General features: G+C 35.6%; 1 protein-coding gene across 1 annotated transcript in view; it reads left to right on the plus strand.

The window, feature by feature from the left end:
• The window catches only part of LOC149413544 (guanylate cyclase soluble subunit beta-1-like), a 112,063-nt gene that overhangs the window by 66,424 nt on the left and 31,496 nt on the right, over positions 1-14,143 (plus strand). The gene's annotated exons all lie outside the window — the stretch shown is intronic.

The following is a 14,143-nucleotide window of genomic DNA, read 5'->3' on the forward strand; positions in this document are numbered from 1 at the left end:
GATGTAAGTTTAAATTTATTTATTACATTTTCTTTGAAAATTTGTAATATTGAATCTTTTTTATAAAGTATTTCAATTTTTGGTACTTTAAAAATATTTAACTATATTGCTCGAGAAAATGTTGGTTGTTTTTTCAAAATTACTCTAATAATTACTTAAACTTAATTAAAACTTATGTGGCAAAAAATTAAAGAAATCACCTACACTAATAAAAACAAAACAAACACATTGGATGAAATCGACACCGATAAAGGTATACTCTCGTTCAATAAAAATATACATCAACTAGTAAACTACACAAACAATTTTTTCACAAACATAGGCTTGAACATAAACAAACACTCAAATTCTAAAAGGAAGAAATTTGCACTAAGACCAACCACTAAACATGAACTTACACTAATTTTATCTAAATTCAAATCAACATCTTCATCTGGAAGTAGAATAAATGGACTTCATCTTCATCTGGTAGTGGAATAAATGGACTTCATCTTCATCTGGTAGTGGAATAAATGGACTTCATCTTCATCTGGTAGTGGAATAAATCAACATCTTCATCTGGTAGTGAAATAAATGGACTTCATCTTCATCTGGCAGTGGAATAAATAAATCGAATCACAATGAAACTAATTAAAATACTTACAAGACTAACTTATTGAACCGATACTCTTGCTAACAAAGCACATTTCCATCACAATTCAAAATAGGGACTATCACACCAATTTTTAAATAAGGTAATCATAAAGACATCAATAACACTGGTCGACATTTATTTTTTTAAGTGCAGTCCCTTAAGCATAGCTATTTTTTTTATATGTATTTAGTATCCATAAACACGAAATGAAACAAAAAAAAAATTATAGGCCATGTTTTTTTATTATATAACAAAGTTTTTTCACATAATTCTTCCATAGTATGACGGGTACTTACTTAACAAAATTTCAAAACTAATTCAATTTAATTTTTTTTGCTCCTGATTTGCGCTTGTGAGTATCTTGAGAGTCTCTCTGCAGGGTCCAGCAATAGTCTGCTTGCATAGATGGACTCCACTTTCCTTGGTATCGCTTTTCCATAGCCGTAATGTCCTTGTGAAATCGTTCGCCGTGCTCGTCACTGACATCTTCCATATTTTCTGGGAAAAAATTCAAATGAGAGTGAAGGAAGTGTATTTTTAGTGACGTTACATCCCATATTTTTATAGGCCATGAGCATTTCAGACACAATGCTGATATAGTCTTCACTTTAATGACTTCCAAGAAATATCTCAACAACATTCGGAGGCTGAAGATTGAAGGCTGACCAATCGGCTAGCTCGACTGGTCTCAACACTGTTATAAAATTCGGATCAGTCAAGACCTCCCTTATTTGTGGTCCCACGAATATTTCTTCTTTAATTTTTCCGTCGTTGATCTTAGGAACGTTTTGCTTTAAGTAAATCATGCCATTTCCATCCTTTTACAAAAATTTTCATCAAACCCAATTTAACGTGTAAGGGTGTAAGTAAGATATCTTTAGATTTTACTAAGGGAGCATGTTGAACATTCTTCGTGCCAGGTTTAAGGTGCTTTCTAGTAGGCCAGTCCTTGGTCTTTCCTGTCTCTGCTGTCCCACTCGCACAGAAAACCACAATACTTTGTGTATCCCGCTTGCAGTCTTAGTAGGAGCCCTATTATTTTGTGATCACGACATATTTTCCATTCGTATTTTACAATTTTTTTTTTTTAACAGCAGTTTCATGTTTTCATAGTTCTCTTTCATGTTTGCAGCATGACCAAGTGGAATGGATGGTCAAAAAATCAAAAAATCAATTATAAATCACGAATAAATATAAATTGATACACATTTTAGTAAAACTTAAAACCCATAAAAACCTGACGTGATAGAAAAAAAACTAATCACATATCTGAAATCAGCGTAAAATTTCCTGTCAGATTTGGCTACTTTCGTTAAAGGGACAAAAAATGTGTTGACCAGTTTAATCATAGACCAATATATTTCGAAGAATCACTAGGCCATGATGTTAATAATATTGCAATCTGATCAATCAATATTTGTGACGATACAGAAATTCTAGACAGTATGATGAAAATTTCACATCAGTGAACGGATAGCTTTATTATATATAACACGAATTTATTTCAGTTAAGGCGATGCTATACGTAGTAATGCAAAATCATGTGTTTTTGGTTTGAAAATTTGGTCGCCTAGAAATGTTTCAGATGCTTTAATTAAATACTGCGAATAGAATACATCTTGACCTTGAAATAATCGAGTATTTTTATAAACCCAGAAAAAAATAATGTATAGGCCTATGAAAACTGCTTTAAAGTTCAAAATCTCCTACTTACTGTTGTGTATAAAGCTTCGGGCTTTCAGACACAGATGGCAGTGCTCTTAGTTTTAGCCTCCGACGACAGAGGGCGTCTCAGCTTTAGGTTAAGTTTGATTGGAATCCCACTGGGGGACGGAATCTAGCGAGTTCCGAGAAAGGTTGACCAACGCGGTAATATTGTACACGCGATATTCTAAATAAACCAGTTAATAACAAGTAACCTATTTATTACTGAAAGAGGTATCTTCATTAATGTAAATGTCCCTGGAGACCTGAAATCAAGAGAACACCGGTTAAAATCTCTCAAAAGGAGTGACGTGTCAACCTCATCTGCCCAGCATTTCGTCATATCAGACGCGAAAGGTTCACTCTCTGCCTCTTCCTCCCTGTGCTGCGGACATCCTCTCAGTTGATCAATATGCCTTTTCCACGACATCTGTGTCCCCACAATTTTAATAATATACAGTTTTTTTCCCAGTCTTTTTTCAACAATTCCTTTTGCCCAAGAACATTTATTCACTTGTCTGAAGTCTCTCGCTAAACACTTCTGACCTATCTGAAAACTTCTACAAACAACCCCACCGAAATTCCTAAACTGATTTACCTGACCTTTATTAATATTCGCATTCGCTAAATTCTCTGTCGAGGTTGCTACGTTTTCTTCAAAACTTTTAGGTAAAAGGCTACTAAAGGTTGATTTTAATCTCCTACCAAACATAAGCACTGGGAGTTCAATTCCAGTTGTGGAATGTGGAATATTCCTATAATCACTTAAAAATTCATATAATCTATCTTTATAATTTGACTTAAGTACGTTATTAACAAGAATTTTCTTTAAAAAATTCTTCACTGTTTTTACCGAGTTTTCAGCCTGCCCATTGCTTTGGGAATGACGCACTGGCGTTGTTAAAAACTCAATATTATTATACTCTAAGAAATCTTTGAACTCCTGACTAGTAAAAACGGTTCCATTATCAGTTACAATACAGTCCGGGTACCCAAAATTTGAAAAAATTCTCTTCAACTCATTAATCGTATGACTTGAGTCTGCTTTCGGTATTTCCACGCAATCTACCCATTTTGAGAAAGCGTCGCAAATAACTAAAACATTTTCCCCGAAATTGGCCCACAATAATCCAGATGCAGCCTCTTCCATGCTGATCCTGAATTAGGCCAGACTGATAAATGACTCTTAGGTGGTAACGGCCTAACTGCTGCACAATCTTTGCAACTTTGAACGATTTTCTCTAAGTCCTTGTTCATTGACGGCCACCAAAAATAACCTTTGGCTAATCCCTTCATTTTTACAATGCCCAAATGCGATCTGTGTAACAAATCTAAAACTATACTCTGAAGCGAACTTGGAATTATAATTCTATGTTGCCAAAACAAACAATCATTTTCAATAGATAATTCATTCCTTTTAATCCAGAATTTCCATAAAAAACTGTCGCGATTTACCCACTTGGGCCACCCTCTACGAAGATGCCCTAAAATTCCTTGAATTTCTGGGTCTGAGCCTGTCGCTGCGACTATACGCTTTACATCTAAGTGTTCACACTTTTCTATATAGCCTATGAAATCGGAACCTAGATCGTCTTCCGATTTTTCCTCTGAGTTTTCCAACGGCAAACGCGATAAATAATCCGCATGATTATTAGCTGATTTAACGTACTCAATTTTGTATGAGAACCCTGCCAAGATGATCCCATAACGTTGCAACCGATTAGCTGCTAACACCGGTATGTGTTTATTTTCTCCTAAAATCCTCATTAGTGGCATATTGTCTACACATAATGTAAATTCTCTTCCATATAAATAGCGAAAAAACTTGTTTAACCCAAAAACAATAGCCAAAGCTTCCAAATCAAGGATGCTGTATTTTTTTTCCGCACTTGTTAAACTTCTAGACGCAAATTCAATTGGTCTCAACGATCCATCCGCGAAACTATGGAACAAGGAAGCTCCGAGCCCCGAGCTACTTGCATCAGTATATAGCTTAATAGGTAAATTAGGAAAGTAATTAGTTAGTATCCTATTACTACTCATTAGGCATTTAATCTTGTCCACAGCGTGTGAACACCTCTGATCGAACTCAAACCTCGTATTTTTCTTTAAGAGATTATGTAACGGTTCGCAGATTGAAGACATATTCGGAATGAAATTCCTATAAAAATTAAAAAATCCTAATAAAGTTTTTAATTGTTGAACATCTGCTGGATACGGTGCTTTTTTAATAGCTTCTAATTTGTCACTTTGAGGTTGAATACCCTTTTCCGAAATAACGTATCCTAAAAAATCAATTGTTTTAACGAAAAATTCACATTTCTCCGTATTGACGCATAAACCACATTCTCTTAAGCGATTACACACCACTCGAATATTATTCTCAAGATCCCGCTCATTGATCCCTGAAATTATAATGTCATCTAAATAAAAAGCCACGCCTTTTTTAATCCTTGCAAACAACTCGCTATAGTTCTCGCAAAAATTGCCGGTGCCGATTTAAAACCGAAGACCAGCCTATTAAACTGGAATAATCCCAAATGCGTATTAATGCATGTAAATCTTTTACAATGTTTCTCCAATTCTAACTGACAGTATGCTTGTTTTAGATCCAGTTTCGCAAATAATTTACCTGAACTTATCTTATGAATAACCTCTTCTATCTTGGGTAATGGATATTTTTCCAAATTTGTAATCAGATTAAGACTTCTTTTGAAGTCAGCGCAAACCCTAATGTTACCGTTCTTCTTTACGACAGGTACTATCGGTGATGCGAAATTGCTACTCGTGACCGGTGATATTATCCCGTCTTTTACCATAGACTTTAATTCCGCCTCAATTTTTTCTTTAATTGAAAAGGGAACCGGCCTAGCATTAAAAAAAATTGGACTCGCATCTTTATTAACCTTAAAAGACACCTTAAATTTATTAAATTTACCCAGCTTTTCAGTAAAAACATCCGGAAATTCACGAATAAAATTATCCTTATATTCCTCTTCTGGGTCCACCGAATTAATTGTATTTTGTACTGAAGCGATTTCTAACCCAAAAATATCCATGAAATCTCTACCTACAATTAGATCTGAACCTCCCGCAACAATTATAAATGTAACATTATTGTTTTTATTTTTGAACTTCACGTCAAAAATAACTTTGCCAATAACTTTCAAAGGATTCCCTGCGTACCCAGTAATGATACGGTTATCCGCCAATAATTTTAATGAACCAAAATGACGCTTAAAGATTTCTTCCTGCATTACACTTAACGAAGATCCCGAATCGACCATCGCTCTTAAATGCTTGTCGTTAATTATAATGTCTGCTGTGAACGGTTTTATTGAAGCTATCACATGATTATTACAACAAAAATCCTCAACAATTGGATTTACACTATTTGAAAAGTTATTATTCACACTATATTTTTTCAGATGACCTACTTCATTGCATTTGTAGCATCTCGCATTGCGAAATTTGCATGAATTAGTACAATGACCCGTTTTCTTGCAAATTCGGCACTGGGTTTTCGCACCCGATGGTACTGTATACGTCGGTTTGTTTACAGATGAACTCGCGGCAAACTTTTGTTTATTGCCCTTAGAAAAATGCCTATTGCTAGTATTCTTACTGATGATGTTAACCTCTGATTTAATTGAATTATTTGGAACGTCTAAAACTGACATACTATTAGCTATTTCCTCTAGTTCGCTAAGTGACAATTTCAGCCCTTCCAAGTAAATCTTGTCTTTAATGCGACCCGGTAATAATCCAATGGCAAACATATCTACTAAATTTTTCTCCAACCTAGCTTCAAATTCACAATAAGTTGACAAAGATCGTAATCTAACCCCAAAATCTTTAATGGATTCGCCCGCCTCTTGTCTTGCTGAAAAAAATACTTCGCGTTCTTTGAATACTGAACGCTTTTTATTGCAATGTTTTTCAAGAAGTGCCCATAATTTTTCAAATGATACGTCCGTAACTCTAAGTGGAAAACACAAATTTATCAACAAAGAGAGTGTATCCGGCTCCAAAAGATTTAACAGAAACGCCCTTTTTTTATCCGCGTTAATCTCATCATTTATAACGAAAAACTGTTCTAGACGAAGCTTAAACACGAACCAATCTCCCTCGAGATGATTAAAACTCGGAATTCTTCCCGATTCCATATCTACACGAAGCACAGACCACAATAAAAACACACAAGAAAAAAAAAAACAAAACCCGGAACAATAACCTCCAACAAAAAAAACAACTACTTAACTCAGGAACTCTTCTTTCCGCCGCCAGTCTTTCAGAAATTCCTTCAAAAGTTGTTATTATCCACCGCTCGCCTTGGCAATAGATAAATGCTGCAAACACCGCACGTCCTGGCAATGTTTTATTGTTCCAAATTAGCTCCACCGCTCGCCTTGGCAATGGATTATTTTCCTTTGTTAAAATGGTCCTCTGGTAAATTGCCTCTTAATTCCTAGAACAGAAATCGTCGATCCTAGGCCTCCACGGACCTGGATAACCAATCTTGTCTCCCTTCTCCACGAAAGAAAACACAATTGGAAGTCACCTCGTGACTTAGCCCTCACGTTCCTGGTTGACAAAATTCTGCTGCCGTGTGACAACAAAAAAAAAATTCCAGTTATCCTTCGACTGCGCCAGCTGTGATGTTCTATCCTTCAGGATATACAGCCGTGGACTTCTTGCCACAGACTCCCAACACTCCTTGGATGGAAGATACCTCTTTCAGTAATAAATAGGTTACTTGTTATTAACTGGTTTATTTAGAATATCGCGTGTACAATATTACCGCGTTGGTCAACCTTTCTCGGAACTCGCTAGATTCCGTCCCCCAGTGGGATTCCAATCAAACTTAACCTAAAGCTGAGACGCCCTCTGTCGTCGGAGGCTAAAACTAAGAGCACTGCCATCTGTGTCTGAAAGCCCGAAGCTTTATACACAACAGTAAGTAGGAGATTTTGAACTTTAAAGCAGTTTTCATAGGCCTATACATTATTTTTTTCTGGGTTTATAAAAATACTCGATTATTTCAAGGTCAAGATGTATTCTATTCGCAGTATTTAATTAAAGCATCTGAAACATTTCTAGGCGACCAAATTTTCAAACCAAAAACACATGGTTTTGCATTACTACGTATAGCATCGCCATAACTGAAATAAATTCGTGTTATATATAATAAAGCTATCCGTTCACTGATGTGAAATTTTCATCATACTGTCTAGAATTTCTGTATCGTCACAAATATTGATTGATCAGATTGCAATATTATTAACATCATGGCCTAGTGATTCTTCGAAATATACTATTAGAGACACGTGGGGTTACCGTAAGCAGTTTTTTTACATCAGGATTTTTTGTATTAAAAAGTTTTACATATTTACTCCTTTTTTGTTTTTGTATAATATTTATTATTAGGGTATATAAAACAAACACAAAAACATCATACGGTTCATTAGTCAAAAAGTTGTATTCAAAGTTCACATGCATATCGATTGCGTGTACTTGAACCATATGACCGGTTAAGCGTAGGCATACCGCAGTGTAAATATTTGCACTGTACTTTTAATCTGCTCTTTGATGCATTCATATTCATATAATTAATATTCCTTTCTCACAAATTTAAATAACTTATTCCATATAATGCTGTCTCAGTTAAAGTCACAAGGAGGAAATCCATAATTGGTTTTATTTTAATATAAAATACTTATGTACAAACTGATTAAATGTAAACTGTCGATTTCCCGAGAATGAATAAATAAAATTACCTATCCAGATGTTTCCGTTATCTAGGAGTACTTCAACTATAAGAATCAAACACGAAATCAAATTGTTTTTTTTTTTTTATCATAAACAAATGTTTATAAGACAAGGTTTTATGCGTAGCATACAGGATAACAAATAATTATAAGCAATAATTAGTCGCCTTAAATATCAACACAAATTGAAAATATCTCCCGAGTAAAAATAAATACCGCCAACGGGAATTAAACCCGTGCCTTCTGATGTCCGGTCAGGTGCTCTGAAACCACCTGAGCTATTTTGGGTTATTTCCAACCCGCCAAATAATTCAATATTTACTCTCTGGTTTCAATTGGTTTGCAGCAATTTCATCTGATCTCCTCTTCCATTCTTCCCTGTCTTGTGCGGCTCTTTTGACTTCTGCATATGATGAGCAGCGCACGTCCACCAGCAGGTCCTCCAGGTACTCTCGGCGTGGGCGTCCCCTAGAGTTGGTCCCCTCGGTCATACCCTCCATTATGACATGCAAGAGGCCTTCTTGTCGTATAACATGGCCGATCCATCTTTCACGCCTTTCGGACAAGGTCCTGAGAAGGTGCCTTCCTCCTTCGATTCTTTGGAGAACCTCCTCATTTGTAATATGGTCTCTCCAGGAAATTCCTAACAGTCTTCTATAGGACCACATCTCAAAAGCCTCTAGTCTCCGTTTATCTCTTTCGGATAGGCACCATGTTTCGCAGCCGTACATCAAGATACTCCATACATAGGTCTTGATGAGGAGTATTCTCAGTTTTAGGTCTATATTATTCGATTCTATTATTTTCGACCTTTTATTGAATGCAAGCCTAGCCTGATGTATACGGCTGTCGACCTCGCTCTTAGACCGACCGTCCCATGTTATTTTGCTCCCGAGGTAGACAAACTCCTTGGTGTTCTTTAGTGGAACTCCTGCCATCTCTACTCTCATCTGATGTTGCGTTCGGCCTACAGTCAGCAGCTTTGTTTTGTTTTCATTTATCTTCATGTTGTAGTTGTTTTGAAGAATGCTTTGCATGGTTGTTAAGGCGTTGTTGTTTTTTTTTGTTTTTTTTTTTAACTAGTACCTCAATTAACAGTTACCGCTTATTATATTTTTTCCACCTGTAAACAACCAACTTTATTTTTGTAGGAAAGGTTTTGTTAGTGCTAAATTTCTCACTAGATGGCGTCGAGACGTATTCATTTGTTTGTGAAATGTTAATGACTTGTCAAATATTATTTTTTTTGTTTTAATGAAAAAGTAATGTTTTTAAGACAAGGTTTTATGCATAGCATAAAAATAACAAATAATTATAAACAATAATTAGTCGCCTGAAATATCAATACAAATTGAAAATATCTCCCGAGTAAACATAAATGCCGCCAACGAGGTACTAGTTTATATTGAATTATTTGGTGGGTTGGAAATAAGCCGACATAGCTCAGTGGTTTCAGAGCACCTGACCGGACATCAGAAGGCACGGGTTTAATTCCCGTTGGCGGCATTTATTTCTACTTGGGAGATTTTTTCAAAACATCTTACCAAGTAATATTTGAAAAAAAAGACCAACTAGATTCAGACGCATTCTGAAACATGACTCCGCAGTAGAAATATTTAAAAAAAACGTTTAGGAACATCAACCTACAATTTGGAAGGTGGGTTTGGGTACCATTTGTTGGATAATCAACATCTCTACCATAGGCCACCCCAAGTGGTTTGCTATGTTAGGTGATTTAGTAGGTGTGCACGGTTTCATTGGATGAGGAGTATTCAGGATTGCCACCAAAAGTTGATAGAATTGTCATCGACCACCAGTTTATCTGTCGAGTTTCAGCTCGATCGGATGTCAGGAAGTGGGTGAATCTCCCCTTTTTTCATTCATTCTCTCCCGAACACAAAAGAAATTTTAAAAGATGTATCAAAAAAAAAAAATTCTAATATTACATTGACAATTCAAAATATGAGAATCGTCTTTTAGAGCATAATTGGTTAAGTTGTTTTAATAAACCTATTAAATATAAAATATCAAACTTTTCTAAATTTATTAATTTCGTGCCGTTTACAATATTGTTATGCTCTTTTGCTCAACATCATTACATATATCTAGGGAAAACATACTTCAACAGCCTACCCCAAAATATCAGAACAATCCAAAACGATAAACACCTACTAAAAGCGATTAAAGAGAAGTTCAATGTAAAAACACCTAAATGGTGAAACTATCTTGTTAATTAATTATAAATTTACATTTGATTTTTTACTCATATTTATTTAAATATTTATATTTCCTTAAATCATAACTACAAACACTAAATATTCTTCATCTTGATGCTAACTACCCTTCTAGACACAAACGCCAGCTTCTATAGAAGAGAAACATTAAAAAAATAATCAAAATTATTGAAAAATAATTTTATGAATTACTTTAATTAAGAAAAATGAATATACTCGTTAAATTGATTCATTGTTTATTTATTTAATCGTTATGTTATGTACAAACTTACGTTTAGGTAAATGAATACAAAGCACTGGCTGTGCGAGTATAATTATGTTTCACGATTTTTGCAATCACTCTTAACGCCAAAACAATCCGACTTTGTCGCCCATTCACATGTTTGTTTCCGCATCACACTTTGCGCCTGTCGAGTGTTGTTCCATACGGAAAGCCATGGCCCGGGATATCACAAGCACTTTCCATTAGCCCACTTTGACTTGAAATGTTTGCCGACAATTACCTTCCAGCCTCCTCCCTACATTTACAGAAGCAAACACGGCTTACATTGTGAGATTTTGAATGTCTGCTCTTTCTAAGCAGAGATGGAAATGCGTTCTTTGAAAGTAGAAGTTGAAAAATGCTGCAAAATAAAATAGTAATGTTGTGATTTAAACGGCCTGGAGACGATCAATATCAATTTTCAATAATCAGATCAATTTACGAGTACGTCAATAAATTCGATTCGCAGTTAAATATTTCCTATTTTCGAAGGAAGCAAATACTTTGGGGTGTGACATATTGAATGAAAAAAACATACACTTAGTAAGACACCACTTTATTTTTGAATCAATAACGATAGCCAACCGGGTTTCGCTTTTCCCAAGCTTCATCAGGGCAAAATATCAACTAAAGCTAATTAGATACAGGCACATATATATATATATATATAGGTAAATGAAAACAATGAGTGAAAGAGATACAAAACAGATAGAAAGAGATGCAAATAGAAAAGGTGGAGACAAATTATTAAGGACGAGGAGGAGGGAGGGGGGGGAAGGAAAGAACAGTTTCAGCGGCGGAATATATGTATGTGCCTGTATCTAATTAGCTTTAGTTGATATTTTGCCCTGATGAAGCTTGGGACGAGCGAAACCCGGTTGGCTATCGTTATTGATTCAAAAATAAAGTGGTGTCTTACTAAGTGTATGTTTTTTTTCATTAAATATTTCCTAGTTCGAAGCGATTGACTTTTGCGACTTCCCATTGATATTGGAGAATGATAAATATTTGGATAGACACTGCGGACTGATCGACAATATTTCCTTCAATTGCTTTACCTTCTATCTTTTTTCGAACCCTTTAAAATTCTTTTTTTATCACAGAACGAAATTTTTTTTGCTTATAATTGCAGTAAATCGCGATTTTCCAGATTTAATAATTTCAAATCATTATAGCTGTTTCCGCAGACGTCCGCAAAGAAACTAGAGTGAAAATGTTGACGGGTCGATTTAAATTCCATCTATGGTACTTCAATGCACAATTTTAGAGAATTCTCTACCTGAGAGATTTTGGCTAGTATATGTGGCCCTATCCTTCTGAGTTTCTCTTGCGTATGCTCAGAATAAACTATTTACGAGTCAGAAGAGGTGTTCACATTGCCACACATTTCTTCAAACTGATTCGTGGATGTTTGTTGTTTGTTTTTGGGGTGTTATGCCGTGTTGCGCTAACTCCTTCTTTAGCCGACGTTTCGGACAGCGTTGCAGTGTCCATCATCAGGGCAGATCCGGTAGATCCGAAGATGTGTAAAAAAATGTTGATGCGTTTTTTTTTTTTTTTACACATCTTCGGATCTACCGGATCTGCCCTGATGATGGACACTGCAACGCTGTCCGAAACGTCGGCTAAAGAAGGAGTTAGCGCAACACGGCATAACACCCCAAAAACAAACAACAAAAATGCTTTTGGCCGTGAGAATCTAAAAACTTACCTGATTCGTGGATGGTTTGAAAACTCGGCGAATCATGGAGAGCATTTATTTCTATGTTATCTCCATCACCGACAGCATAGACTACCTGCCATCTTGCATTACTAACTTGCCCAACGGTCTGATCAACTTGCTGTTGATCAGAATCGATTCGTATATCGACATATTTAGAATCAGTTAGACTGCTTATGAACAAATTAATTATTGATTATGCACGAATTATATAAATTATATTTATGCTTTATAATATGTTATTTAAATGTCATTTTGTAATGTTTTTTTAAATAATAACAGAATATTGAATTGGATTGAGTAAATAGCCAAAATCACATTGACAATTGACAGGTGAGGTAGAGGGAATCTGGGAAATCTCGACTAAAACCAGTTCAAACAACAATGATGTTGATTTTGAACGGTTGTTTTTCACCATGAACTGAGAGTATCTACCAATTATTACACCACGAAAAAGTTTTGAAGTCTGCCGGCGGATCTAAGGAAACTTAAATAATTGACTTTTCAAAATTCCGTAACACACGGGGTAAATTGGCCGGCCATTTAATTTGACGGCCGGCATAGTCCAGTGGTAACGCATTGGACTGCCATTCCGAAGGTCGCGGGTTCGAACCCGGCGTGCGCAAATAAATTTTATTTGATTAATTTGTGTTATTTCACAATTAATTAATTAAAATAATATATAGTATATTTGCGGCACGTTCCAGAGTGGAAGATACTACCAGTATCGCCCTGGTGTAAGACCACCATTCAGAATTGAAACGTTGCTCCAAATGGCTTTAGCCGTGTTTAGTGACTAGATCTGAATAGCCAGGTACTTCCCCACCTTCCTCTTTCCCTTCCCCACTTACCTTCAGCCTCACAACATCCCCCAATTGGGGATGCCATAGTCTCACTGGCTCCAGACGGGAGCAGTTGGGACTCTTGTGAGGTATTCACTATAAAAATAAAAAAAAAATTATTAAATTAGCTGAAAATAGTTGCATTTACCTAAAAAAATATATTAATAAAGTTTAGCAAATTTCGATAGTTTTTATTGCTTGAACAAAGACACTTTTCACGTTATGATTGGCTTTTTTATTGTTAAGACATTGGCAAAAGTATTTTCGGCGTTATAAATTAACAAATAATAGTTAATACAATTTCGTTAGCCAACTCCTGTGCAATTTTTTCGTATTTACGAGTATATCAATAAATTACCCTCTTTGTAGGTTTGACTTTGAGGCTACTCCCCTGAAACTCAAGGCATTGAGGGGAGTGCGTGGGGTGAATGGTGAAGGAGAGGCAACATTAAATAGATTTGTCTTTGCGTGGGCGTGAACGTGTTTATCGTTTGTTAATTGTAGTGGCAACACTGACAACCATGCGTTGTTTATTTTACATTTAAGGAAACTGAATATTCATATTTGCAAGTGCTGTTTATTATTTAACCATAGGTATTTTAAAAAACAAACAAATTTACATGAACTCCACAAAGGAGCCCCAAGAAAATAATTTCTCTCAGGGCCCATGTCATCTTTGGGGATGCTGTGTGGAGAGTAACCATATTATAACAGTATAACAATATTAACATATATTTATAATTTAATAAAACATTTTGGAGGAGGCCCACAACTTCCCCGCCCTGTTTTAGGTACTGATGGTACCCCTTCAGAGCTCTCGCTAGGACGCTATTTTTTTTGAAAAAAACGAGTCTACATTTAAAATTTCAAAACAAGACCTCCAAAATGTCCATGCATACGATGTTATTCGCAGTATGCAAGTGCTGTGTTTTAATAATTTTAGTAAGTTCTATTCTACTTGGTTAATATAATAAAAACA

This window comes from Hesperophylax consimilis, chromosome 21 (genome assembly GCF_061612785.1).
Source record: "Hesperophylax consimilis isolate HC1 chromosome 21, BYU_Hcon_1.0, whole genome shotgun sequence".
Taxonomy (NCBI): Eukaryota; Metazoa; Arthropoda; class Insecta; order Trichoptera; family Limnephilidae; genus Hesperophylax; species Hesperophylax consimilis.